The following is a 25,337-nucleotide window of genomic DNA, read 5'->3' on the forward strand; positions in this document are numbered from 1 at the left end:
CCCTCCTTCTTTACTTTCAAGTCACAATCACAATCACATCTCACTGCAGCTTTGACCTCCTAGGCTCAGGCAATCCTTCTTTCTTAGCCTCCTGGGTAGCTGAAACTATAAGTGCGCAAAACCACACATGGCGAATTTCTTGATTTTTTTGTAGAGACGAGGTCTTGCTACATTGCTCAGGCTAACTTCAATCTCCTGGGCTCAAGTTATCCTCCCACCTTGGCCTCCCAAAGTGTTGGGATTACAGGCGTGAGCTACCATGCCCAACCAGAGTTGCCTCTTTTGAGGTTATGTCCTTTCCAGGGAAGTCAAAATCTGGAAATTGAGCCAGTTGAGTGGGTAAAGGTTGGCCACTTCAGCCCTTCAAAGTCAACTTGACAGGCTGCATTCACTCCAGAGTGCTCTGGGCTGGCTGGCCAAGGCTTTGCTGGACCTGATTGCGACTCAGCTTCCCTTTTGCACAATTTTGCCTCCTCTCCTTCCCCTTCACAGGGGCTGATTCCTCAGGGTATCTTGCACTTTACACTCTCTCTCCACATCTGCTTCAGGAGACCCAGCTGGTGACAATGAGATATACAATGTGAGAGAAGCTGGTAAAGGATACGATTTTGTGGACCGCTTATTTATTTGTTCCCTCCCTCTTTCCCTTTGTTCTGAAAGAATACATGAATGAACAAATTAATGTTGTCAGAATCCTGTTGGAAGATAATGCTTGGGTCCAAAGAGTATTTGTTGACTGACTGTAGTGGATAAGAGCACAGATTCAGGACCTAGCGGTATTTGGTTAGAATGTCCTTTACTAGTGATATGGCCTTGAGCAAAACATGGAGTCTACACATGCCTCTGTTTCTTCATCTACAACATGAAATTTTATTGCAATAAATGAGTTTTTATTCCCCAAACTCTTAGAACTACCTGGCACATAGTGCTAGATTGGTGTTTGTCAATTAAACAAGAAAGCTAGCTGTGTTCAAGTTAAATGTGAGGGAAACAAGCATTTTGTATATGGGTCACATTCCTTTTCATGATCAGGTATGTACAAGTTTTCCAGTTGATGAGCTTATGAGAGGAGAGAGAGGAGAAACAGGACTGGTTCGGGCTCAGTGTAGGATCAGAGGAGATAGTGGTGATTGAATTGACGTTATGCATTAATCAAGGTTTTCTCACAGAACATCTAAATTATATAGACATAAAATTGTGTGGCTTGTAAAGGAATAATACAAAGTGTTACTGCTTTGAAATGAGGTTGAGATTTACTGGGTTCTCAAAATCACTGCTAATAGAGTTAATATGCCAGAGTGCACAGATTTGCCTTCCTATTTAGGTAGATAGATCTGTCTGCCTCAGGGTCACTGTGTTGAATTGCCACAGCGACCATGTGCTTCATAGACACCTGAACATGGCACTGAACAAGGGTCCACCTGAAGATGGATATTCTGCTGATCTGAAAGGTAATGACAGTGACAAATGAGACCTCCCAGTGGACCACAGCGAGGGTTAGCAGCAGGAAATTGCATCGGCTCAGTGATTAAGGCAACATCAGCAGTCTGAAGACAGCAGCAGGGCAGGTGGCCTTGGTCTTGCCGCTGCCTCATCTGATCCGTCTCGCAGGGTGATAAGTCTGAAATGCGTCTGCCTGGCCAGCAAACACAATCTTCCCTGCTTCTCCCGCCCCCCTCAACTTTCTTTTCTGAAAATAAATGAGCAACAAGAAATTTGGAACATCCAGATTATTCAATGTCAGGGCTGTTACCAAAGCAGCACACCTACTCTCCTCGGAGGCTGAATGAAAGTTAAAGTTGCCTCTGGCAAAAGGTTTTGGGAAGGCCTTGCTCATTCATTTTAATTCAAGAAAAATTAATGAGCGCCTACTGTGTACCCAGCACTAGGCTCAATGCCAGGGATACAAAGATAAATGAGACAATTTCTTGTCTTCAAGAAAGTCACAGTCGAATGGAAGAGGCAACTAAGTAAAGGCAATGGTTGTTCCATCTTTTTTGTCTTAAGGATGGACGAGGACCTAAATGCCATGGCAATTATAGGAGAAATGGAGAAAACACTTAATTCAGCAAGTTGTTTGATGGATATTCTTATTTAACTACCCCAAGGAGTGTTAAGTGAGGATTTATTACTTCAGCCTCTGCAGAAGAAAAATGTTAAACAAAAAATCCAAGAACAACATTTTCACAATTTTGTGTTACCTTGTGGAACCCCAAATCATGCTTGGATTGATAAGGAGCAAAAAAACTAAAGAACTCCATGGGAAGATCAGAAGTTGGGACCTGGCAGTATTAAGGACCAAAGGAGGCAGAGGTATTATTGTAACACTCTTCTGAGCCCAGAAAGAACCCAGTAATCACCTCACCAGTGGCTTGTGAGAGAAGAGAATCCAAAGCCTGGATTCTTGTTTATTTACTTACATTTATTTATTTATTTATTTGCTTACTTATATATGAGTCAGAGTCTCACTGTGTTGCCTGGGCTGGAGTACAGTGGCATGATCACAGCTCACCATACCCTCCACCTCCTGGGCTCCAGTAATCCTTCCACCTCAGCTTCCTGAGTGACTGGGACTACAGGTGTGTGTCACTATGCCTGGCTGAGTTTTTTTATTTTTTGTAGAAATGAAGTATTACTATGTTGCCCAAATCCAGATTATGTAACTCAGAATATGTGACCCAAAGACCCACAGATCTCATCATTCACGTTCCAACCTAAGACTCTTGACTTTAAAAAGTAAAATAGAATTTTTGGGATATGATATAGCTACAGAAAAATACACAAACATTGAATGTACAACTCTATGACGTTAAACATATGGCTATAACTGTGAAGCCATGACTGTACCTTTATGTGGAAAGTTCCCAGTATCTGGAAGTCTTCTTGTGCTTACTTCCAGTCAAATCACCTCACTGCACAAACATAGCTGCTGCTTCGATTCCTATTACCACAGATTAATTTTGTGTGTTTCTGAACTTCTTATAGATAGAATAATGCAATATTTTGCCCGAGAGATCATTTATGTTGGTGTGTGTATCATCAGGACTTAAAATGTTGAACATATGACCGGGCATTTGATTTATCTTCTTTTGTGAAGTGGCTGTTCATTTAAATTTTTTTTGACCCAATTTCATTAGATTGTTGGTCTTTTTCTTATTGACTTGTAGGAGCTCTTTAGATTGTCTGCCTATAAGACTCCTGAGTTTTAAACCACTTCTCTCTTTTTCTCCAAGTGGGCTAAGTTTATTCCTGAGTCACTTGTTTTCTTTCATTCGTTTCCCCTAGGGCTCCAAAACTCTCAGCCCCAAGCTCCCCTGCTGACTTTCTGTCTTTTTAGGACCAAGATTTGCTTCCAAGAAAGTGAATTAGATATCAATGACAAATTCCTTTGTTACTTTATCTCTTAATATTTGTCTATTAAAAGGAAACAAAGCCAGGAGATAGACTATCTGATGGTGGAATTTGAAGACTTAGAAAATTGATAGTGATTTTTTTTTTTTTAAAGAAAGATTGGGAGCAAGAACGACCCATGAAAATTACTTTTTTATAGATCTGAAATCCAGCTATGCTGTCATTTCTTAAAGTGTGTGTGTGTGTGTGTGTGTGTGTGTGTGTGTGTGTGTGTGTGTTTTAGAATCTGGGATAATTAGCTTTAAGGGATGTTAGACAATGGGGGACAAAATTTATTTGTCAATAAATGATTGCTTCATTTACAAAAAGAGGATATTAAAGGTTATAGGGCTTATATACCTGTATTGTTGGTTTCAGGACTATTTCAAATGCTTGATCATTAGAGGTTTACAGACAGCCTGGGACTCTTATCTATCATTTCTTCTATCTATTTTAATCTATCTTCTAAATATCTATCTTCATTTATCAACTTGTTATCTATCTATCATCTATCACCTTCATCTATATATTACCGATCTGTCATCTATCTATAGTCTGTCAATTAACTATCTTCTATCTTATCTATTATCTGTCATCTATCTTTCCTACTATCTATCACCTATCTAATTGTCTATCTTCTAAATACTATCATCTATTTACCTATCATCTATTTATCATCTATCTGTCAATCATCTATCTTATCTATTATCTATCACCTATCTGTCATCTACCTATCACCTGTATATCATCTCTTTCTATTATCTATTTCAATCATTTATTACCTATCTATCTATTATCTATCTATCTATCTATCTATCTATCTATCTATCTATCTATCTATATCATCATCTATCATCTACCACAGCTGTTCTGTGCATGGTGCTGATAAGTTTTGGAGGAATTCATATAGAGATGAATATGACAGAGTCTCTGTTCTCAAAGGTGCTTATAATAGAATGGAGGGACATCATATCCAAATGGTGTTAAGATAAGAGAAGCTGAGAGATGGATTCAAATGAAAGGAGCTAAGTTCAGGGCTCAATTTCATGAAAAGAGGATTTTGAACTTTTAGTAGAGATCTCTCATCCCTTAACCTTAGATGCTCAAAAACTTGTGTAGCAGTTTTGGGCTGTTCAGTTCTAACAAGAAGTGTCAGATAGACAAAAGATAAGCCTATCAAATCGTCAAGAAGAAAATGGCTCTTTGGTTTTTCAGTGAATTGTTTTCTAGTCAAATAAACTTCAAGTGTCTGACTCGAAAGGTCCAATTTTGGGTTACATTTATTGTATCCTCTTAAATGTCTTTTGAAAGCATTGGGTATATCTTGGTCAGCTTTTTTCTGAAGTAACAACAACTCTCACATTTCAATGGTTAATTATGCCAACTTTTATTTCTCACTCACGTGTTTCCAGGTTGCTTGTAGTTTTGCTCAGCTCTGCTGGACTGGGCTCCAAGATGTGGAGTGGGTCAGATGTTTCTTGGATACTTTCATGCTGGGACCTACATGAAAGGAATAGTCACTATCTAGGAAAGTGTTCATTGTGGTGGAGGGCTGAAGTTCAAGTGAATGGCACAAACGTGAAAGGCCTCTAAAATTTCCTGCTTGGATATGATATAAGTCATTATCGCTCAAATTCCATTTCCCAAAACAAATCATGTGGCCAAGCTCATAAGTGGGCTAGGAAGTATGATATTTCTTTTCATGGAGCAAGGTCGGGAGGAAGTAGCATAAATGTTTGCCAATCAATGTAATCTACCATGAGGTATGTATGTATTTGTGCACTTGTTTATCAAATAACTTGTACAAACAAACTGAAATATCTCTCAGAAGTGTTGTGATCAAAAGCTATTAGAAAACACTGCATTTCAAAGGAAATGTTCTTTCTAAGATTTTCTTTCATGTTTCACTAGGAGAATTGATATTAGAAGCAGAAACATAATAATGATCTGACATACTTGGGGGAATATTGCTGTGGGAAAAATTCAAATTCAGGCTATGACAATGTAAGAGTATCCATTTGTGGGAACTATTTATGCAGTTATTCATTAATTTAGAGTCAACATGACAGTATTAGGCACTTAGGCAGGATTAGAGTAACCCATGGACCTTTAAACATGGGAACACATGTTCTTGGGGAAAGTGGGGTTGGGGTGGGGGAGATGGTGAATGTTATAGTGTAGTATATAATTGCTGTGTTACTGACAAAATCTTTATGTTTTGTTTGGTTGAGGAGCATGTGTTTCTTACAAGTGATTCCCCCCTGCAAGTCCAGGTGGTATATTGCTGTGATTTCTACTCCAACAAATGACAGAAGTAGTCATTTTTCCTGTGTGTAGGAAAAGTCATTCCTTGCAATGGGCCTGTCTGAGGTTTGAACATGTGAGTTAAACTTGATTATAGAATATTGAATTAAATTTAGAACAATTTAAAAGCAGTGTATTTTGTGTGGGTATTTCAGTGGCTGTAGGGCATTACGTAGCATGATGAAAACATCACATTTTCCATTCCTTCTTGTACTTTTATACTTACTGCTGATATTAGGTGTTGTTCTTAGTGTGCAATGATTATTATTTTAGATTATTATTCACACTTCTGCAGCTTCGGCGAACACCACTTAAAACCGAGCCATTGAGCAATTTCAGTAGACTTAGCGATCACAATGAACCTCTCTAATTAAGAAGCATCACGGTGTACCATGCTTACAGAGACCTGCAATTCAGCACTAGGCAGCCCATCTTGCTATGCCCGTTAGATTAATTCTGTGTTTAAATACAGGTGATGTAAAACGTTCTGGGAGAAAACTCCTTGTAGTATTCTTGGAGCCTCCAAAATGTTCTTAAGGCCGGGCTCAGTGACTCAGCTTGTAATCCCAGCACTTTGGGAGGCCGAGGCAAGTGGATTGCCTGAGCCAGCAGGATAGAGACCAGCCTGGGCAACTTGGTGAAACTTCGTCTCTACACTAAAAAAATAAAAAATTAACTGGGCGTGGTAGTGCACGCCTGGAGTTCCAGCTACTTGGAGGGCTGAGGCAGAAGGATTGCTGGAACCCAGAAGGTTCATGCTGGGGTGGCCATGAGTGTGCCACTGCACTCCAGCCTGGATGACAGAGTGAGATTCCAACTCCAAAAAAAAAATATATTGTTAAAAGAATAGAAAAAAAAAGGAAAAGGAAGTTTAGTTTGTCTAATGAGAGAGATGAAAGCTCTCATTAAGAAATTATTCTGAGACCTTTGGGGTCCAGTTTCTTTTCTTCTTCCCTCCTTTTGTTTGGGTGTTGGCTTTTTTAGTAGTTGGGGCCCTTTCAGCTATAATTACTGTGAAACCTACTTCAGCGAGTAAGGAAATGTATTATTTCCCATCAGAGGTAGTGAAGAGGAAGGGTGGCCTCTGTCAAGAGAATATTAGGGATTTAGTTCTTTTTCTCTGCGATTCTTTTGGTTCTTTGAGTATTCCTGCATTGCCTTTTTCTCAGGCTGACTTTCTCTCATGAAGCTAAGCTGGCTGCCAATATCCAGGTAAATATGCTTCCTTGATCTTGTCCAGAAGAAAATAATTCTCCCCAAGTATTTCAGAGATGTTAGCTGTTATTCAATGTCTATGCTTCCTTGTTACATCCTAGTAGAAGATTTAGCTGGAAACCTGGTTTTCCTACAGGAGTTGACATTTTCTAGCTCCTGTTGTATTTGCATATCGCCAGGAGAGTCAAGTTATTGTTAATGGTAGATGATGGAAATGATGGTCTCAACTTCTGGTTATATCCTGAAAAGGAAGGAGAGTGTTCTTTCATTTCCCCTCTTCATTGGTTGTAGTGAAGCTTTGTTGGGGGACTCAGTCCTTAAGATGGAAATCTGGTATGAAAAATTACGGGCAGCAAGGTAGAAGGAGTTAGGACATTTGACAGCTTCATGGACTAGGGCTACCTTACCAGCTTGACATTTATATATGACAGAGTCATAAACTATTGATTTTTTTATTTCAAATTTTTTGAAATTAACAATATCCTTACCAATAGGAATAAAATGAAGTCTACTCTTTAGGCTTTCCATATCACTTTAGGTCATGTGCTCATCCTTGGGTCAGAAATAATCTCCAAGGGAACCTACGGTGTGTTGATTGGCTTAAGTCTAGATTTTGGAATTAATCAATGGCAAGAGGGTTTCTGAACCAATTACTGGCAATACAGTGATTGCTTAAGCTTAACCAGGATCCTTGGAGTCAGCAGAAGTTGGGTCATGTTGAGGGTTCTATTAGGAGTAAGTAAGAAATGACTGATACACAAGTGTTCATCAGAAACATGTCTCTCCTCACTGGTATAATTAAAAAATTGTGGGCTGAGGAAGGAAAAGTCAACTAATTCAGTCAATGCTGCTTCTCCGATGTCCTGGACTGGAGGGTATCACCTAGATGGTGGGTGTTATTTCGAATTGAGCATATGCTGTATTGATTCACATGTATGAGTGAATGTGTTTGTATGTGGGTATTGAGGGCTGTGAGTGGGCAGGCAAAACTCTCTTTACTCTGGATCTTGTCACTTGAGAAGGGCTTGCCTGGTATATTAGCTAAAGATTAGTTAGAATTGTTTCCACCAGGCATCAGGAATATGAAATGTATCATTTCTAACAGTTTATTAGTCTAATGACATCCTGAGTAATTCAAGAGCCCAACAACTGCTCAACTACCCACTAACACTCAGAACTTTCCTTTGAGGGTAAAATGGAAAAGGGTATTATCTAATGGAGAGAAGGAGGGATGTATTTTGCAATTCTACCTGGTATCAGCACCATATGTATTCCTGGGAACCATCTTGACCAACCTTCCTGGGTGTCACATTCCCCTGACCAAGACCTCAAAGTTTGCATAATTTATGAAAGACAAGACTGAAAAACTTAAGTAGATTATTGACTGCATAGGAAGTCTCTGAAGAAGAAGAAAACATAAAATATAGACCAGAAACTCTGCATTAACCTGTTTGGGTAATTAGATGCCGAGAAAGCCACTACTTTCACAGAGGTAAAGAGATTGGGCTCTAGGATCTGACTGAGGGTATCAAAATTCTGCTTCTTCCCCTGGTTAGTCGTGTGAATTTGAGTGATTACTTTTCTCTCTCTGCATCTCAGTTTTCTCCTTGTTCAAAAAAAGCACTGGTGACACTACCTCCCTTGTGGGTGAGTGGAGTTTTAAAGGAGAATATACATAAGGCATTTAGCACAGGGTCCATTACATAGGAGAGTTATCTATCATCACAAAAGTCAGTGCAGGGCACAGGGGTCCATGGGTTCTTTTCTAGCAGTTACTTCAATTTATAAAACATCCAGGTGACATAGAAGAAAGGATTCTATTTTCTCTCATAAGCTAGGGACCCCATTTTTACTGGATACCAGTCCTCAGCAACACTGACTGGGAACTTTTCTTGTCTGAGATTCCATTAATAAGGAAGTTAAACACACACAAACACACACACACACACACACACACACACACACACACACACACACACACAGAGTCTTCTTTAAAAATAATCAATTATCAGGTCATTAGAAGCAATTATCAGCTGGTTTAACTGCAGCATACCACTAGCTGGGCAGCATTCATCTTAGGTGACATTTTAGGCTAGGTCTCTGAGCAGGCAAGATGCCAGTAGCTCTGTATTTTGTAAGGATTGGGTGGCAGGGACTGGATGGGGCTCTGCTGATGAGTCAACTGACTTCTGTTCCATATAAGAACAATTTAATTATATGCTCAGAGTTGCAGTGAGTTCTGTTTTACTGGAAGTTTCCAAACAGAGAATGGGTAATAATTTATCAGGGATGTGATTGAAAGAGTCACACAAAAATGCATGGTTGGGCTGGTTAACTGCTTAGATCACACCTACTTCAGAAATGCTCTGTGTCTTTAATTTCCACTCTTGTCAATGTAAACAAGACCTTCATTTAGAATTTGCTCTATCATTAAACCAATGTAACTCTTGATGAGTTGTCAATGCCAGACAGAATGTGTCATTCCTTGGAAGGGAATTTTCACAACTCATTCAAAGACAAAGTTTAATCACCCTCAAGCTTCAGTCACTGAAGAAGTCAGTGAAAAGGACCTTAATATGACAGTAAAAAAACAAATAAAAATGGATGAGGACACGTGAAAAGTAAACACAGCCCTTTGGAAAGAATTTTAAAATGTCATGCATTAATCTTTACTCACTGCAAAAACAAGGCAATTATAAGACTTTTGACTTTTTTAATTATCCTGTTGCCACATATTTTAACTTTAATGTTTTGAAGAGTCTTGGTTGAAAGTGTTTTAATTGAGGGCAATCCCCTTATTGGTTATTACTTATAATTAGGTAAACTTTTCCCTTAAAGTAATTTTACTAAAGCCTTCAAAACACCTAAAAGAAAATCTAGAAGCTATATGCAGTGAACAGTTATTTATATAGCTCTATTTTCTTATCTAATGAGCTTAGCAATAAAAAGCTAAAAGGGAGGAAGGGAGCTAATATTCACTGGGTCATCACTCTGTGCTAGGTGCCATGCACACAGAATTTTACTTAACTTCTAAGTAACTTGGTGAGATAGACATTGAATGTATTTTATTGCATTTTATTTTTGACTCAGAGTCTCACTCTGTTGCCCAGCTGGAGTGTAGTGGCATGCTCACAGCTACTGCAGCCTTGACTTCCTGGGCTCAGGTGATTCTTCTGCCTCTGCCTTCCAAGTAGCTGGAAATACTACAGGTGTGCATCACCACACCTAGCTAATTTTTTAATTTATTGTAGTGACAAGGTCTTGCCAATCTGCCCAGGCTGGTCTTGAACCCCCTGATCAGGCAATCCTCTTGTCTTGGCTTCCCGAAGTGTTGGGATTACAGGTGTGAGTCACCACTCTCAGTTCAAGATAGACGTTTAATTTATTTTATAGATAACACCTTTCTGAGGTTCAGAAACATTACATATCTTGTCCATGGTCAAGTATATACACAGGTATATACTGGAGCCAGGATTTTGACTCAGAATTGCTTGAATACAAATAGAGTCAATCTCTGTTACTGTAAGGTGGGGGCTTTCCCCGCTCAACCTGAAATATCTTCACTGACTAGTCAGACATGTTAATGAATGACTCTGAGGGATAGATAAAAGCCATTAGAGGCTAAACTAGAGGGTGCATATTTTGCCTAAAGGCTTTCAAATTAAATTTAAAAAATCATTTTGGCAGCTAAACAAACTCCTCTTCTGGTTCTATCAGTCATGCATGCCAAGAATTTGCAACCTCCAGAATGCTGAGGACAGGGCCATACATGAGTGTGAAAAAAGTCATTCTGCTTACTCAAGTTATGCTTTGCCTTAGAGAAGTGAAGGAAACTGTGGATGTCAATAAATGTGGACCCTATCCTTTTTCTCAAACTTTAAGGCTTTTAATTACCTGATTGTCACAGTTAAACTAGTTCTTAAATAATTTTTATCAACTTCATTCTAAGCATGCTTAAAAAAATCCTTCCAAGCCGGTCTCGGTTACCCATCCTGTAATCCCGCGCTTTGGGAGGCTGAGATGAGTGGATTGCCTGAGCCCGCAGGTTCAAGATCCGCCTGGGCAACTTGGCGAGACCTCGTCTCTACAATAAATCAAAAATTAACTGGGCGTGGTAGTGCGCGCCTGTAGTTCCAGCTACGTGGAAGGCTGAGGCGGAAGGATCGCCGGAGCCCAGCAGGTCGAGGCTGCGGTGGCCGGGAGCGGTCACTGTATTTCAGTCTGGGCGACAGAGTGAGACTCCAACACACACACACACACACACACACACACACACACACACACATACACACACACACACACACACAATCCTTCTGTAATTCCACAGACAATATAATGGTGGCAGGGGTGGGGGAGTTAAATCAAACTGGAATTAACATGTATTGCTACTCTAAAGGGTACTTTAAAATTTTGAGCCAGTTATTTTTTATTTATTTGTTTTTCCATCTACTTTCTCGGTTATAGAGCCAGTTATTTTATTACGAAGCAAGCAATTTATTCTTCGACAGAGTGAGACTCCAACACACACACACACACACACACACACACAATCCTTCTGTAATTCCACAGACAATATAATGGTGGCAGGGGTGGGGGAGTTAAATCATATTTTTGATCCAAAGCATCATGGCCTCTTCTATATGTATTTCTGGTTAGATCATTCTTTTGGTTTTTTTATTCCTAAAGTACTACTAAGAAATTTACAACCATAGAATCTTTTAATACAGTTTAGAGCAGAAACTATTAAGGCAGCAAAAATAGAATTAGGAAAAAAAAAACCCACATCAAGTAATGGAGCAGTTAAAATGTTCTAATTAAAGTTATAATTGTAAATTGAGTGCATAAAGATAACTTAAAATTTTTTCTCATCTGGGCATTTTTTGGGGTATTTTATTTCTTTGTACCTGATACTTAAATTTCCATGTCTTACTGAATCTTTGCTAAACCTTAAATAAATAACCGAGGAGTTAGAAATCAGAAACTTTTTAGAAACATCATAATCAGGATAATAATGAAAGCATTGCTTTGATATAGGTTCTTCTCTGTTGTCACTTCAAAGGGCTTTTACGAATTATTCTGAAACACAATTTCTCCGTTGATAAAGATAATAATGTCAATGCAACCCAGTAGTCCTTTGGGTTACTCACACTCAGTTTTCTTTCACAGATCTTTATCATTTCTTCCCAACTCTTTTTGCCTACCCTCTCACCTCAATTTCTTCGCTCTTAATAGATAATTTGACTGCACTGAAGTTTAAGAAAATAGAGGCCTTCTGGTATCAGTTTTATACATTAAAAACATGTAAACTGTCCCCACCATTTTTTCTTGCTTTGGAGGGAAAGGTGGCCTCTTTTCCTTCTAGCAAAGACCTCAGAATGTTCTTGGCATTCTGTTTCCTCCTGCCTCTCCTTACGGACTTCGCACCTCAGTATCCCCGTCTCTCATATTTTTGAATGCTTCGTCTTTCTCAATATTTTTTGCTGGAGCTTGCAAACATGGTCTTGTATTCTTCACAGCAAGAAGGACCAATTAGCCATCCCATTCGACAGTATTCGTATCACTCATTCGCTTCACTCTTTCAATTCACCTTTTCCTCTCCACTCCTTGAGTGCCACCAACCTACAAATATGGCACTTGAGAGGTCATTTTATTTTATTATTTTTCAAAATTTTCTTTTGTTAAATTTTAGTAACTTTAGGGTGTACAAATAATGTTTGGTTATGTGAATGCATTGTATAGTGGCAAAGAAGCCTGGGCTTTAAGTGTACCCTCCATCCCCACATGTGTACATTGTATCCAATAGGTAATTTTTCATCCCTCCCCCTCCCCATCCTCCCCTTCTGCATCTTCAGTGTCCATTATATCATTCTCTATTCCTTTTTAGACTCTTAGTTTAGCTCCCACTTAAAAGTAGGAACTTATGATATTTGATTTTCTGTTCCTGCATTACTTCACATAGGATGATGTTTTCCAATTCTATCCAAGGTGCTGCAAAAGACATTATTTCATTCTTTTTTTATGGGGCTGAATAGAATTTCACGGTGTGTATATATACCACATTTTCATTGTCTACTGGGCTGATTGATTCCATGTCTTTGCAATTGTGGATTGTGCTGCAATGAACACATAAGTGCAGTGTCTTTTTTATATAATGAGAGAGGTTATTTAAAGGAAGGTAAAATCGGCAAACAAATAGCAACAACTTATGGTCTTTGCATCCTTCTAAGCCTTTCCTCAGATTTACATGTATTGTTTCCAACTTTGTACTTATAGGATAATACAATTCTGTAACCTGCCTGTTTTTGCTGAACATTCACTGTGTCCTCCTACCTAAATGAAAGAGGAGACACTGTGAGTGTTCAATGAATATTAAGTAGATGAATGCATATTTAGTAAAACTTATTTTTTAGCATTATATCAGTTACCTGTGGTCACCTAAATACTGTGTAACAAACAACCACAAACCTCTGTGACTGTGACTTGCAGTAGTAAATGTCTACTTACTTCACAAGGAAGTAGAGTTAGCTGCTCCAGAGTGGGCTTAGTAGATCTCATCTGGGTTTCCCCTTGTGTCAGCCTTGGGCCATCTAGTAGTTCTGCTGATCTTGGCTGGGCTGCCTCATGTGTTGGAGGATTACTGAGCTGTCAGATGGTTTAGAATAGCCTCAGCTCAGACAACTGGGAAGACTTCGTTCCACTCCACAGTGTCAGATCCAGCAGGTCAACCTGGAAATATTCTTCTGGAGGTGGCCAAGATGTTAACTGAGGAAAATTACAGTTGCAGAAGTATTTTCCAGGACTTTGGTGTCATGCTTGCTGATGTCCCATTGTCCAAGACAAGACCCATGACTGAACTCAGGATCAAGGGGCAGGGAAATAGACTTGCCTCTTTGGAGTAATTGCAGCGTCTCAGGGCAAAAGGAATGAATACAGAAATGGGTAAAAAACAAACAAACAATATGAGTGTCATGAATGCAAACAATCTGCTATACATATTATCTTCAGTGATCATTACACCCAACTTGTGTGCATCATTTTAGGAATAGTTTGCTTTACTTTTTTCATTCTTATAAAAAAATCCTGCTATAAATAGTTATAAACACATCACTTTTCTCCCTTTTCATTCATTCCTTTGTGTATCACTAAGGAGCTCAAATACACCAGAGTTTGTTTTCCATACATAGCAAGTTGGGAGGTTATGTAGTGGTTACTGGCATTGATTTGGTGTTCACTGACTTCATGGGTAACATCTCTGCAATGCTTTTGGTTTTTCATTTATGTTTAGAAGACGGATGCTATAGCTACCACTCCCATTTTCCCTTTTAAAGCAGGAAGAAGGGAGAGGAAAGTTGCACTCAGCATTTCCTCTTTTACTTCTTGGCCAGAACTGTGACACATGGCCACACCTGTCTAGAATGTGGTACCAGAAAAAAGGGTTAGGAAGGGGGATGACTTAGTGACCTCAGAGTATCTGCCATGTGGGGATATTGTCCCAAGAGTGGAATGATAAAGTTTAGGTGTGTGTTCCACTTCTCAAGGATTTTTCTAGCTACAATGCCATTCTTCGAGTACTAATGAGGTTGAACATTTTCCACATACCTTTAAATAATTTCCCCTGAGATGGTTCTGTTTATATTCTTTTTCTTTTAAAAATTGTTTCCTTATACATTAAAAGAGCTCTTCATAAATTAAAGATTTTAACTTTCTTTGTCACGTCTGTTGCCTGTTTCTTCTTTTTCTTTCAGTTTTGAAAGATCTTATTTTATTTAAATTTTATTTAAAATTTAAAATATAATTTCCTTATTTTGCTAATTATTTCATAAATATTTGATTTCTACAGAACCACTGCTAGCCCATAAGATATCTTTGTATAAAATGAAAAAAACACCGTCTCTTCTGCAAGACATTTTATTTCCGTCTGTAAGAAGATTATCTAATCATCCAATGATTTTGTTAGATTCAACCATTTGACTTCCATCTCTTAGAAATATTTTCTAATAAATACACAAATCTATACTTTCTGTATATGGACAATGCCTCCATAGATAATGGGATCTTCTGAAGTAATGTGTCTAAACTTCCTTCACAGGGCATACATGCTTAGTTCCTAAAAAGTGAGAAAAGATTCATGCAAATGGTTAAGTTGTACAAGAGCAAGATTATTAAGAATTGGGCTCTGTGGGAAACTAAAAATAAGACATAATTGGCTTCCGAATCAATTAAAATCATTAAAAAGGTGTCTGTTCAAAGATTTCCTACTTTGAATTAATTAAAGATAAATTTAAGATTATATTACAGTTACTGACAGTAATACCAGCAACATGGGGTTATCTGACTAAAAGTTTGAAAGGGAAATAAGAAATGTTTGCTATAGATTTCTGTGCTTTAAATGCTTTTTTTCAAGTTAGGGTAAACCTTATTTAACAACGTATTTCTTAAACTAAGTATTTCTTCAGTAAGCACAATGAAGTTAGCTGAAAACTGTATACTATGCTATTGTTGTGATTCTTTTGCCAATGAGTTGTGTTATTTTGGGAAATCACTTAATTTCTATGAGCCTCTGTTTCTTCATCTATACAACAGAGACAACGATTTTTGAAACTGTGTAGCTTATAAAGATGTTGCAATAATTATTTTAGAGGGATTTAATGGAGTCAAAAGGGTCTAACTCCTTTAAATAGCTTCAAATAGAAAGTATTATTCTTACAATACATTTAACTTTATGAGATGTTAAATTTGTATACTTGATTTTAAATTATTGCAGAAAAAGAAGTAATTTATTTATTGAAGTTAAAAAGCAAGAAAGTTAAGTTGTTTATGGATCATCCTGTAGCTGATATATTGAAGGGTCAATCTGGCATCATTGCATGGTTTGATGAAGAAAGCATGATCTAAAGAGAAAAGTTTATATTTTAATAGTAACAGTAAACTGAGACTTTCAGAAATAATTTAATTTGACTCTAAAGTAAGGGACACAAAATCTAGTGCCTATTTACCCCACTGGTTTTTTTAGATCCTGATATTTTTCTCTCTGCCTTTGTCTATCTCAAATGTCATCCACGAACTAATTGGTAGTTATGAATATATAGAACAAAGGTATTAGCTGAAGTAGTTTGGTTTTAAAGTACATACAGTTTTGGCTGGGTCTACACTGAAAATACCCTTGGGAAAAATAGTAGCCAAGTAACAAAAAGGAAAAAAAATTATCCCTCTGAATTTGTTGGCTAGTCAGAGGTTTTAATTCCACTGTGGTTTTCTTAAGGACAAACGTTATGTCTGCAAGCTACTTAAGAGAACAACAAATACATTTTTAGAAAGAATTATTTTCTTTAATTTTAGCAGAAATCTATGCTGTGAAGGGCTGAGACTACAGTACAGCTTTAGGTATTTATTTTTTCCACCCTTTCTCTGCCATAAAAACAGGCCCAAGTTGTTTTCGTGTTCCATGCTTCATAGAGAGAGGAGACTAACAGACTCGATATGGGGCATAGTTAGTGGATACCACCACTGGAAGAAAAAGGGCCAGGCTATAACTGGAGCCCCATAAGTAACTTGCAGAATTCTACTCTTAAAGGCTATTATTATTATAAATTTATCAATTGCTTTTAGTTGACATACACATAAAACTTTAAATATAATTCTGTTTTGAGCAGTAGCAGTCATCACTGTATAGATAAACTCTAGGTTGACAAATAATCTGTTTAAAACAAGAGGATTTGATTCATTATCTAGTTTCAAACTACAGTATGATAATATTTTAGTTTTAGGAATAGTTCTATTGCAGGCTTATTGGTATGCTTTATTGTTTATAATCTTAGCTACCATTCCCCTTTTCTTTAACTATTCATCAACTTTTATATGTATAACTAAAGAGAGTAGAAGTCAACTTTCATGAAATTAAATTTAAATCCCTTAAATTTGTTACGTATACCCTAGCCCATGGCAAGACTTCAGTATGGTCCACTAAATATTAGGTAAATGGGATACTACATAAAAAACTGAATTTTGTTATAAATGAGACAGGGCTAATAAAAAAGACTGGTTTTTATTTTAGATGGGGTGGGATTTAAATGAGAATTACTAAGTTTTATTGTGTCTTTGGAGTGCTATTCTGACATTTCTAGTGATCTCCATAAACTTTCATTGCCCTGTAACAGTTTATTAAGCCACAGAGTCTTCATAAATATGCAAACTAGCTCAATAAGATTGCCTACTATGATTGCTTATCAATTTGGTATTGAAAGGGCACCAACCTAGTTGATAAAAATGTCTGATGGTAGAATGGTCTGTGGCATTCCTAATCTCAAAGCTTATTTCCTTTAAAGGGGGGCCATAAACTGTTAAAATAATAGAATCACATTATTTGTATGAGTAGAATGACTATTTTGTTCATTAAACTTGATAACTTTTGTGTAGCTACATTTCACAAACCTGTAAACAGTCTTTATGGATGTAAATTTGCCTCTAGATAATTTTATTTCATTACCCAGGCACTTATTGTTTGGGAAATAAATTGTTGGCAAATTAAATGAACAAAAAATTGGTCTTAAAATGGGGCAGGCAAAATGCATGTTTATTGAAGGAATTGTAAAATGAAGAATTTATTCCAAATAGGGTTTACTTTCCTATAGGGAGAACGTTTATATTAATATTTAAAAAACAAAGGAGTTTCATTAGTTTTTTAAACTTTTAATTTAAAATAACTATAGACTCACAGGATGTTACAAGTAAATGTACTGAGAAGTCTCATGAACCCCTTCTCAAATCTCCAATGCCAACATCGCAGACAACCACAGGGCAATAGCAACATCAGGAATAGGACATTATCACAATCCACAGAATTTATTCAGATTTCATCAATTATACACTCACCATCTGTGTATGTGTATGTGAGTAGCTCTCTGCAATTTTGTCACATATGTAACCACCACCACAATGAAAATACTCAACTAAACCATCACTACATGACTCCTGTGTGTCCCTCTTGAGGGTCATACCTATCTCCTCTCCTATTCCTAACCCCTGGCAACCATTCATCTGTTCTCCATTTCTATAACTATGTTATTTCATGATTGCTACAAAGAGGTACTCTTGCAATATGAATCCTTTTGAAACTAACTTTCTTTATGCAGAATAATTTGTTAAGGTTAATTCAAGTTAGTGCATGTATTAATAGCGCATTGCGGAGAGATATTCCATGGTATAGACTACCACAGTTTATTGAATCATTCATCCTTTGAAAGCTATTTGGGTAGTTTCCAACTTCTCAGACCCCTCGACCTCAGCACATACAGTTCCATGGGCCAATTTCCAAAGAAGTAACTTTGTCTTCTTGATCTTATTGTTTTATTTTGGTTTTATTTGTAGTGATTATCAGACAATTTCTAATAGGAGCTACCTTTGCAGGGCATCCTATTTTATTTAGCTAATTACTTTTTGGAGATTTTTTTTTACTAGACCATAAAGTTATATAATGTTAAAATATTTATTGCCTTCAGAATGTACCCCCCAAACCCATACATTTTATGTTTCATGGCTACTTAATATATATTTGCTATGTTTATAATGTATCCAACTATATATCTTGTTCATAAAGAATACAAAGGGCAACTTAAAGGTGTTTTAAAGGTCCAGCTCCTGATATAAATGAAAGTGAAATCAGAGCAAACCAGCTCCCCACAATTCCTCCACCATCCAAGGCAGCTACTGACTCTCAGAATATGCGTGAGTGTCAGGGGTTGGTGTGGAGGAAGTTGATGAGTAGGCAAAGGTGTGTAATTTTACAGCCATTTTGAAAAGTCTAAGTTTGGTAGAAGTTCTTTTTATGACATTTTCTTGGGGATAAAATCTGACACTTCATCATTCTTGATTTGCGGGAGCCCTCAGTCCTGCTGCTTTCACATGTCTTTTATTTCCTAGGTTTAGCACAAACTCCCCTAACCTAACTTCCAGAAGAAAAAGTTTGCTTTTTTTTTTTTTTAGTGAGAACATGGTGCTGTAAGTAACTCATGGGAATGTGATAGAGCTGTTAAAAGTATAAAAATTCAGCTAGGTACGTTGGGAAATGTATTGCAGTTCTATTTGTTCTCAGTGTTAGATTCTAAGAGAAACCCTGGGTATTGTTGGTTGACTATACCCTACAACTGCGCTACTTTCTTCTCATCTGTGCCTCACTTCTCTATCTCCTTTCTCCTTCTTAGTTTATGGGAAACAGGTGAATGTGGTAGTAATGAAACCAATTGATGATGGTTCTTTATCCTTGACATGGGCATAGTGACTATATAACAATCATCCATCTTTCAAGTAAAGGTTGCCCTTCACCAGTGGAAAACGAGAGTATAAAGATAAAAGAAAATGTGGTATATATACTAGTACACTATGAAATGGTATGCAGCCATAAGAAAGAATAAAATCATGTCCTTTGTAGGAACATGGATGGAGTTGGAGGATATCATCCAAATGAACTGACTTAAAAACAGAAAACCAAACACCACATGTTCTCACTTATATGTGGGAGCTAAATGGCCCCAAAGATGGAAATGATAGACACTGGGAGCACCTTTAAGGGAGGAGATGAGCAAGGGGTTAGGGTCTAGAAATTACCTATTGGATGTGATGTTCACTATCTGGGGAATGGGCCACCTGAGACCCCCACTGCATGGACAATATGTCCATGCAACAAACATGCACTTGTGCCCCTTGAATCTAAAATAAAATAAAATAATATTTCAAAAAAGAATTAGCACTAGTCAAACACATCTAAAAGGAAAAGTAACTAAAAGGACTAGTTAGGTGGATTGAATAAAACTTTTCTAACCACAATTTTTTACTCCTTTGGTGTTTTCTTATTCTTACTGCTCACAGTGACCTATTTTCTAAGTTTCCTCTGGAAAAACTTAAGAAAAATGTATATTTATGTTCATTCCTTTCAACTGAAAATTAAATGAAAAAGCAGTTGGGCATCTTTACACATATTGGTAAAAACTTTTACTTCATATAATGAGAACAATTTTGGTCCAATTATTCACCACATATATTGTGTTATAAAACTTATTTTATTTATTTTGTCATTGACTTACTTTCTACAGGTGTTTATGAATTAAAAGTAGTGATGCAGATGTCATTTAAATAACCTGATTGTTTTAGTCAGTCCAGGCTGCTATAACAAATATCCCACAAATTTGGTTGCTTAAGTAATAAACATTTATTTCTCACAGTTCTGGAATCTGGGAAGTTCAAGAACTAGGTGCCAGATGATTCAGTGTCTGGTGGGAGCCCACTTCCTGGTTCATAGACTGCTGTCTTCTTGCTATAACCTCACTTGGCAAAAGGGGTGAGAATTTTCTTGGTCTTTTTTTAAAAGGGCACTAACCTCATACACGAGGTATCCTCTTTCATGACCTAATCAACTCCCAAATGCCCTTTCTCCTAATACCAACATATTGGGTGTTAGGATTGCAACCTATGGAAGAATATGAACATTAATTCTAGACCATAGATTTTTATTCCCATTGGTGACTGTTGGGAGGTGACTATGATCTGGTGGTTATAAAATTCAATTTTTCTTCTAACTCAGAGGAAAAGATATTGATAAGTGATCACTTTAGCTGAAGAGAGTCATGATAAAATATTTCTTTTAAAAATATTTTTGTTTTAAAGATGTGGGGTACAATTCAGGATTAGGTATACAAATGTTCATTATGCAGGTACCCTTGTTGATGAGGTATGCCCCACCCTCCTGTGACTGTTTCCCTCAACTGCCAATCCCACCCCTCCTCCCCTGGCAGTTTTCCTCTACTGCCAACCACTTTCTTATAGTATTATGATCATTGTTCAAGGTTCGCTTATGAGTGACAACATATGGTACTCTGTTCTTTGTTTCTGTGATAGATCATTGAGTATGATCGACTCTAAATCCACCCAAAGTCTGCAAAGTCAGTATGTTTGTTCTTCTTTATGGTTGCATAGTATTCCATTGTGTATATGTACCACATTTTTTAATCCAGTTCAGCTTCAATGGGCAATATGGTTGGTTCCATGTTTTTGCTATTGTGAATAGAACTGCAACAAACATGTGTGTGTAGGTATCTTTTTGGTAGAATGACTTGAGTTCCTCCAGGTATATTTCCAATAGGGGGATTGCTGGATTATATGGAAGGTCAATTTCTAGTTCTTTCAGAAATCGTCACACTGTCTTCCAAAGAGGTTGCACTAGTTTGCATTCCCACCAGTAGTGTAGAAGTGTTCCTTTTTCTCTGCATATGTTGTTGTGTGTTTTATTATTGATGGCCATTCTCACTGGGGTTAAGTGGTATCTCAATGCGGTTTTGATTTGCATTTCTCTGATGATGAGTGAGGCTGAGCACTTTTCATGTGTCTGTTGGCTGCCTGTATACTTCTTTTGAGAAGTGTCTATTCATGTCTTTTGCCCAAAGCTGCAATAAGAAAGTGAATGCCAGATTTTTACAGACAAAAATGGAAAAAATTGGAAGTGGAAATCAGGATAACCAGGCATAGTTCCTACTTAACTGACTGAGTGACCTTGGGTAGTCATTCAAATTTCTCTCCTTTTTACTTACATAAGATGAGGCTAAGAATACTGGCTCCACCAGTGTGTTAAGACTTTGTTTTAAAAAGGATCATGAGAAAAGGTTACAGAAAGCAATTTCAGAATTAATTATAAAGTATCTTGCTTGTGTAAAATAGCATAATATTATTGGGGAAAGAACTGGATGAATCTACCTTTATTTTTACCCATGCTAAATAAGCATGAGTGACAAATTTGTATGGCACACTGGTGGTTTATTTTTGAGCAATATTAATTTCTTTGATAGTGCTCAGGGAAGACGGAATGAGATGTTTTAGAGATGATGTGTTTGTATGTGGAAAAGGATTTATTAGCCAGGGAGTCTTTTTCACTTGAAAAATCAATGAGTATGCTCCTTTTTAGAAGTCATTTGTGAAGATACAAAAGGTCAAGATTTCTACATTTTCTTCCTTTTAAGAAAATGTTACTTTATTAGAAAGCCTATGAAAACAACAAGAAATCTGAGACAAAAAATTGCCCACGGCAACTTTAGCAATATTTTTATGTGTGAGTTATTTTTCTAATCCATCATGTCTATTTAAAACTTTTATATACTACAATAATAATATAAAGAGGATGCCAAAAATGTATATACTTTTTAAGAAAGGAGAAAACCATACTAAAATTAAAAGGTGAATACAAGTCACATTTGACTTCTGCAATGCAAGAGGTGCTCCAAGTGGTTACCATCAGTATCCAGACTCTTCTGATTATGGCAAACTAAAAGTAATACATAGATAATGTCTCTTAAAATGTGTATATATCCCTTTTGGCACCTCCGGTACATACATATGTATCTTTGAAGTCTATATTTTTACTTAATATTATGCCAAATGGTTTTTCCATGTAATTAATCATTTATTATTTTCTAAAATTTTTTTTTTTTCTCAAGGTAACTAGTATTAGGAGCCTGGTACATATCATCTCATCCCTTGTGCATCATGAACCTCTTTGAAATCAACAGATTCAGATCTTCTCTAATGTGGGTGTTCATTGTTTCTCTACTATGTGTCCTATGGGTTCAGGGACCTATGGTGTGTCAGGCATTGTACTAGGTTTTAGGAAACATCTGCTGATGAAACAAGATCGTAACTTCATGGGGTTTATGTTAGAGTCAGAGAAGACAGACAGTAAGCAATACACACACCAAAAATGAGATTACAGGATGTGTTTGAAAGTAAGTGCCACGGGGGAAAAAGCGGAACAGGGAAAGCATGTGGGAGTATCACGTTTTAGGCTGGGGTTGAATTGCAATTTTAATTTGAGTAGTTAGGATGGGCCTCATTGACTACAGGTTTGGAGTAGATGAGGGGAATAGGCGAGAATAGCATTTCGGGCAGAAGGAACAACCAGTGCAAAAAGCTGTAAGGTAAGAGTGTGCCTGGTGTGTTTGGGACACCAGGAGACAGGTGTGGCTGAGTAAACTGCACAGTGGGCACAGAGACGTAGTTGGGGTCCTGGATCACAGAAGGACTTACAGGCCATTCCAGAGTCTCTAGCAGTTTGGAGTGAAGCAGGGCACTATTTCTGGGTTTGAGCAGAATAATACATTCTTTTTCACTCAAAATTGGAGAACTAATGATAAAGTTGTTTTTCTATTTAATTGCCACAATATTTCATAATACGATGTATCACAGTTGATTCATCCATAGTCCTATTAATGAATATTTGCATTGTTCTTAAATTTTGGCCAGTACAGATCTTACTATAATAAAAATAATAGTATGTGTCTTTTTATACATGTGTCAAAATTCCACTATTCAATGCATGTGTATCAAAGTTCCACTATTCAATTTCTTCAGAATTAAGTTATGGTATAAGGTAGGGATCTAACTTTTTAATTATTATTTTAAAAATATTTATTTATTTTATTATTTTTGAGTTGGAGTCTTACTCTGTTGCCCAGATTGAAGTGCAGTGGCACGGCTCCTGGCCACTGCAGCCTCGACCTGCTGGGTTTCGCTATCCTTCCGCCTCAGCCTTACAGGTAGCCGGAACTACAGGCATGCACTACCTTCCGGCTAATTTTTGATTTATTGTAGAGACGAGGTCTCCAAGTTGCCCAGGCTGGTCTCGAACCCACAGGTTCAGGCAATTCACTTGCGTCGGTCTCCCAAAGTGCTGGGATTTTAGGTTGAGCCACCGAGCTCAGTTTATTTATATATATAAGTGGGTGTCTCACTCTGTCACCTAGGCTGGAGGTCAGTGGCATGATCATGGCTCACTAGTCAAGACTCATTCCTGGGCTCAGGCTATCTTCCCATCTTAATCTTTTGAGTGCCTGGAACCGGCTTGCACGACCACGCCCAGTTCATGTTTTGATTTTTTTGCAGAGACAAGTTCTCACTATGTTGTCCAGGCTGTCTTGAACTCTTGGGTGTCTTGAACTCTTGTGATGGAAGATTATCCATGTGGGCTCAGTGTCATCACATGTGGGCTCAGCCTGTAATCCCGCGCCTTTGGGAGGCTGAGGTGAGTGGATTGCCTGAGTCTGCTGGTTCGAGACCCGACTGGGCAGAGAGACTTCATCTCTACAATACATCAAAAAATCAGCCGGGTGTGGTAGCGCGAGCCTGTAATTCTGGCTACTTGGAAGGCTGAGGCGGAAGGATCGCCGGAGTCCAGCAGGTCGAGGCTGCGGTGGCCAGGAGTGGCCACTGCACTCCAGTCTGGGCGACAGAGTGAGACTCCAACTCAAAAAACAAAAAACAAAAAAAAACACAAATATTCTCATAAGAGGAAGGTAGGAGGTTCAGAGTCAGAAAGGAGCTGTGATGACAGAAACAGAGGTTAGATGGATGCAGTCGATGGACCATGAACCAAAGAATGCAGGTGGTCTCCAGAAGGTGGAAGAGGTGAGGAAACAGCCCCTGGAAGCTGGAAAGGAACCTCTAGAAGGAACGCTGTCCCCCTGCTAATAACTTGATTTTAGGACGTCCAGCATCTAGAGTTGTGTTTGTGTTGTTCTAATAAACTTGTATTGCTCTAAGTCACTAAGTTTTTGGTAATTTGTTACAGCAATAGAATACTAATGTGCCCCCTCTGACCCGTCATCTATCTATGTAGATTGACTAATAGGTGCTTTTATTTTTATAGAGGTGAAGTTTCTGGAGCAAAAGAGGTATATATTTATAACTTTAATTAGTATTTCCAAATCACTTTCTAAAATTGATACAGCAATTTATACTTTCACTAAATGTCACACACAGGTAATAGACATTATGATTTAAAATTTTTTTTTCTGGTCTGACAGGTAAAAATAACACCTCAATTTAGCTTTCATTGCATGCCATTGGGGACTACTGAAATTGTTTTTTCTCATGTTTATGGGCCATTTGAATTCCTTCTATTTGACCCTATTCTTAATGTTTGTCCATTTTAATTTTTACTAAGTTGTTCTTTTCTTATAAATTGATAAGAATCCTTTGAATTTTGCAGATAGTCCCTCATGTGTCACATGGGTCACAAATATTTTTTATCTGTTTATTTCTTCTCTTTTACTACTATTTTTGGTGTGTTTTTTCCCCCCAAATTATTATTTTTTTAAATCAAAAGTGCCAATATTTTTCTTTATGATTTTTTTGGTCTCCTGTTTTTATTTGGACATGGGAGAAGTTCATTTATCTTAAGAATCATTATTGATTTAAAAAAAAAAGTATTGGCAACATATGAAAAGTAAAGCTCTGTCATTATTTTCAGACTTTCTTGAAGTCTCAATCAGGTTTTGTAGTTTTGGGAGAGCGTATCTGATGGTGACTTTAAAATGATTGTTTCCAGAAGTATCTAAGATCACTGTTAAACTGTTCTAGGAAACTTAGACAATTGCTATCAGACAACTTAG

Source organism: Carlito syrichta, unplaced genomic scaffold (assembly GCF_000164805.1).
Source record: "Carlito syrichta isolate Samal-C Ts95f unplaced genomic scaffold, Tarsius_syrichta-2.0.1 Scaffold303982, whole genome shotgun sequence".
Taxonomy (NCBI): domain Eukaryota; kingdom Metazoa; phylum Chordata; class Mammalia; order Primates; family Tarsiidae; genus Carlito; species Carlito syrichta.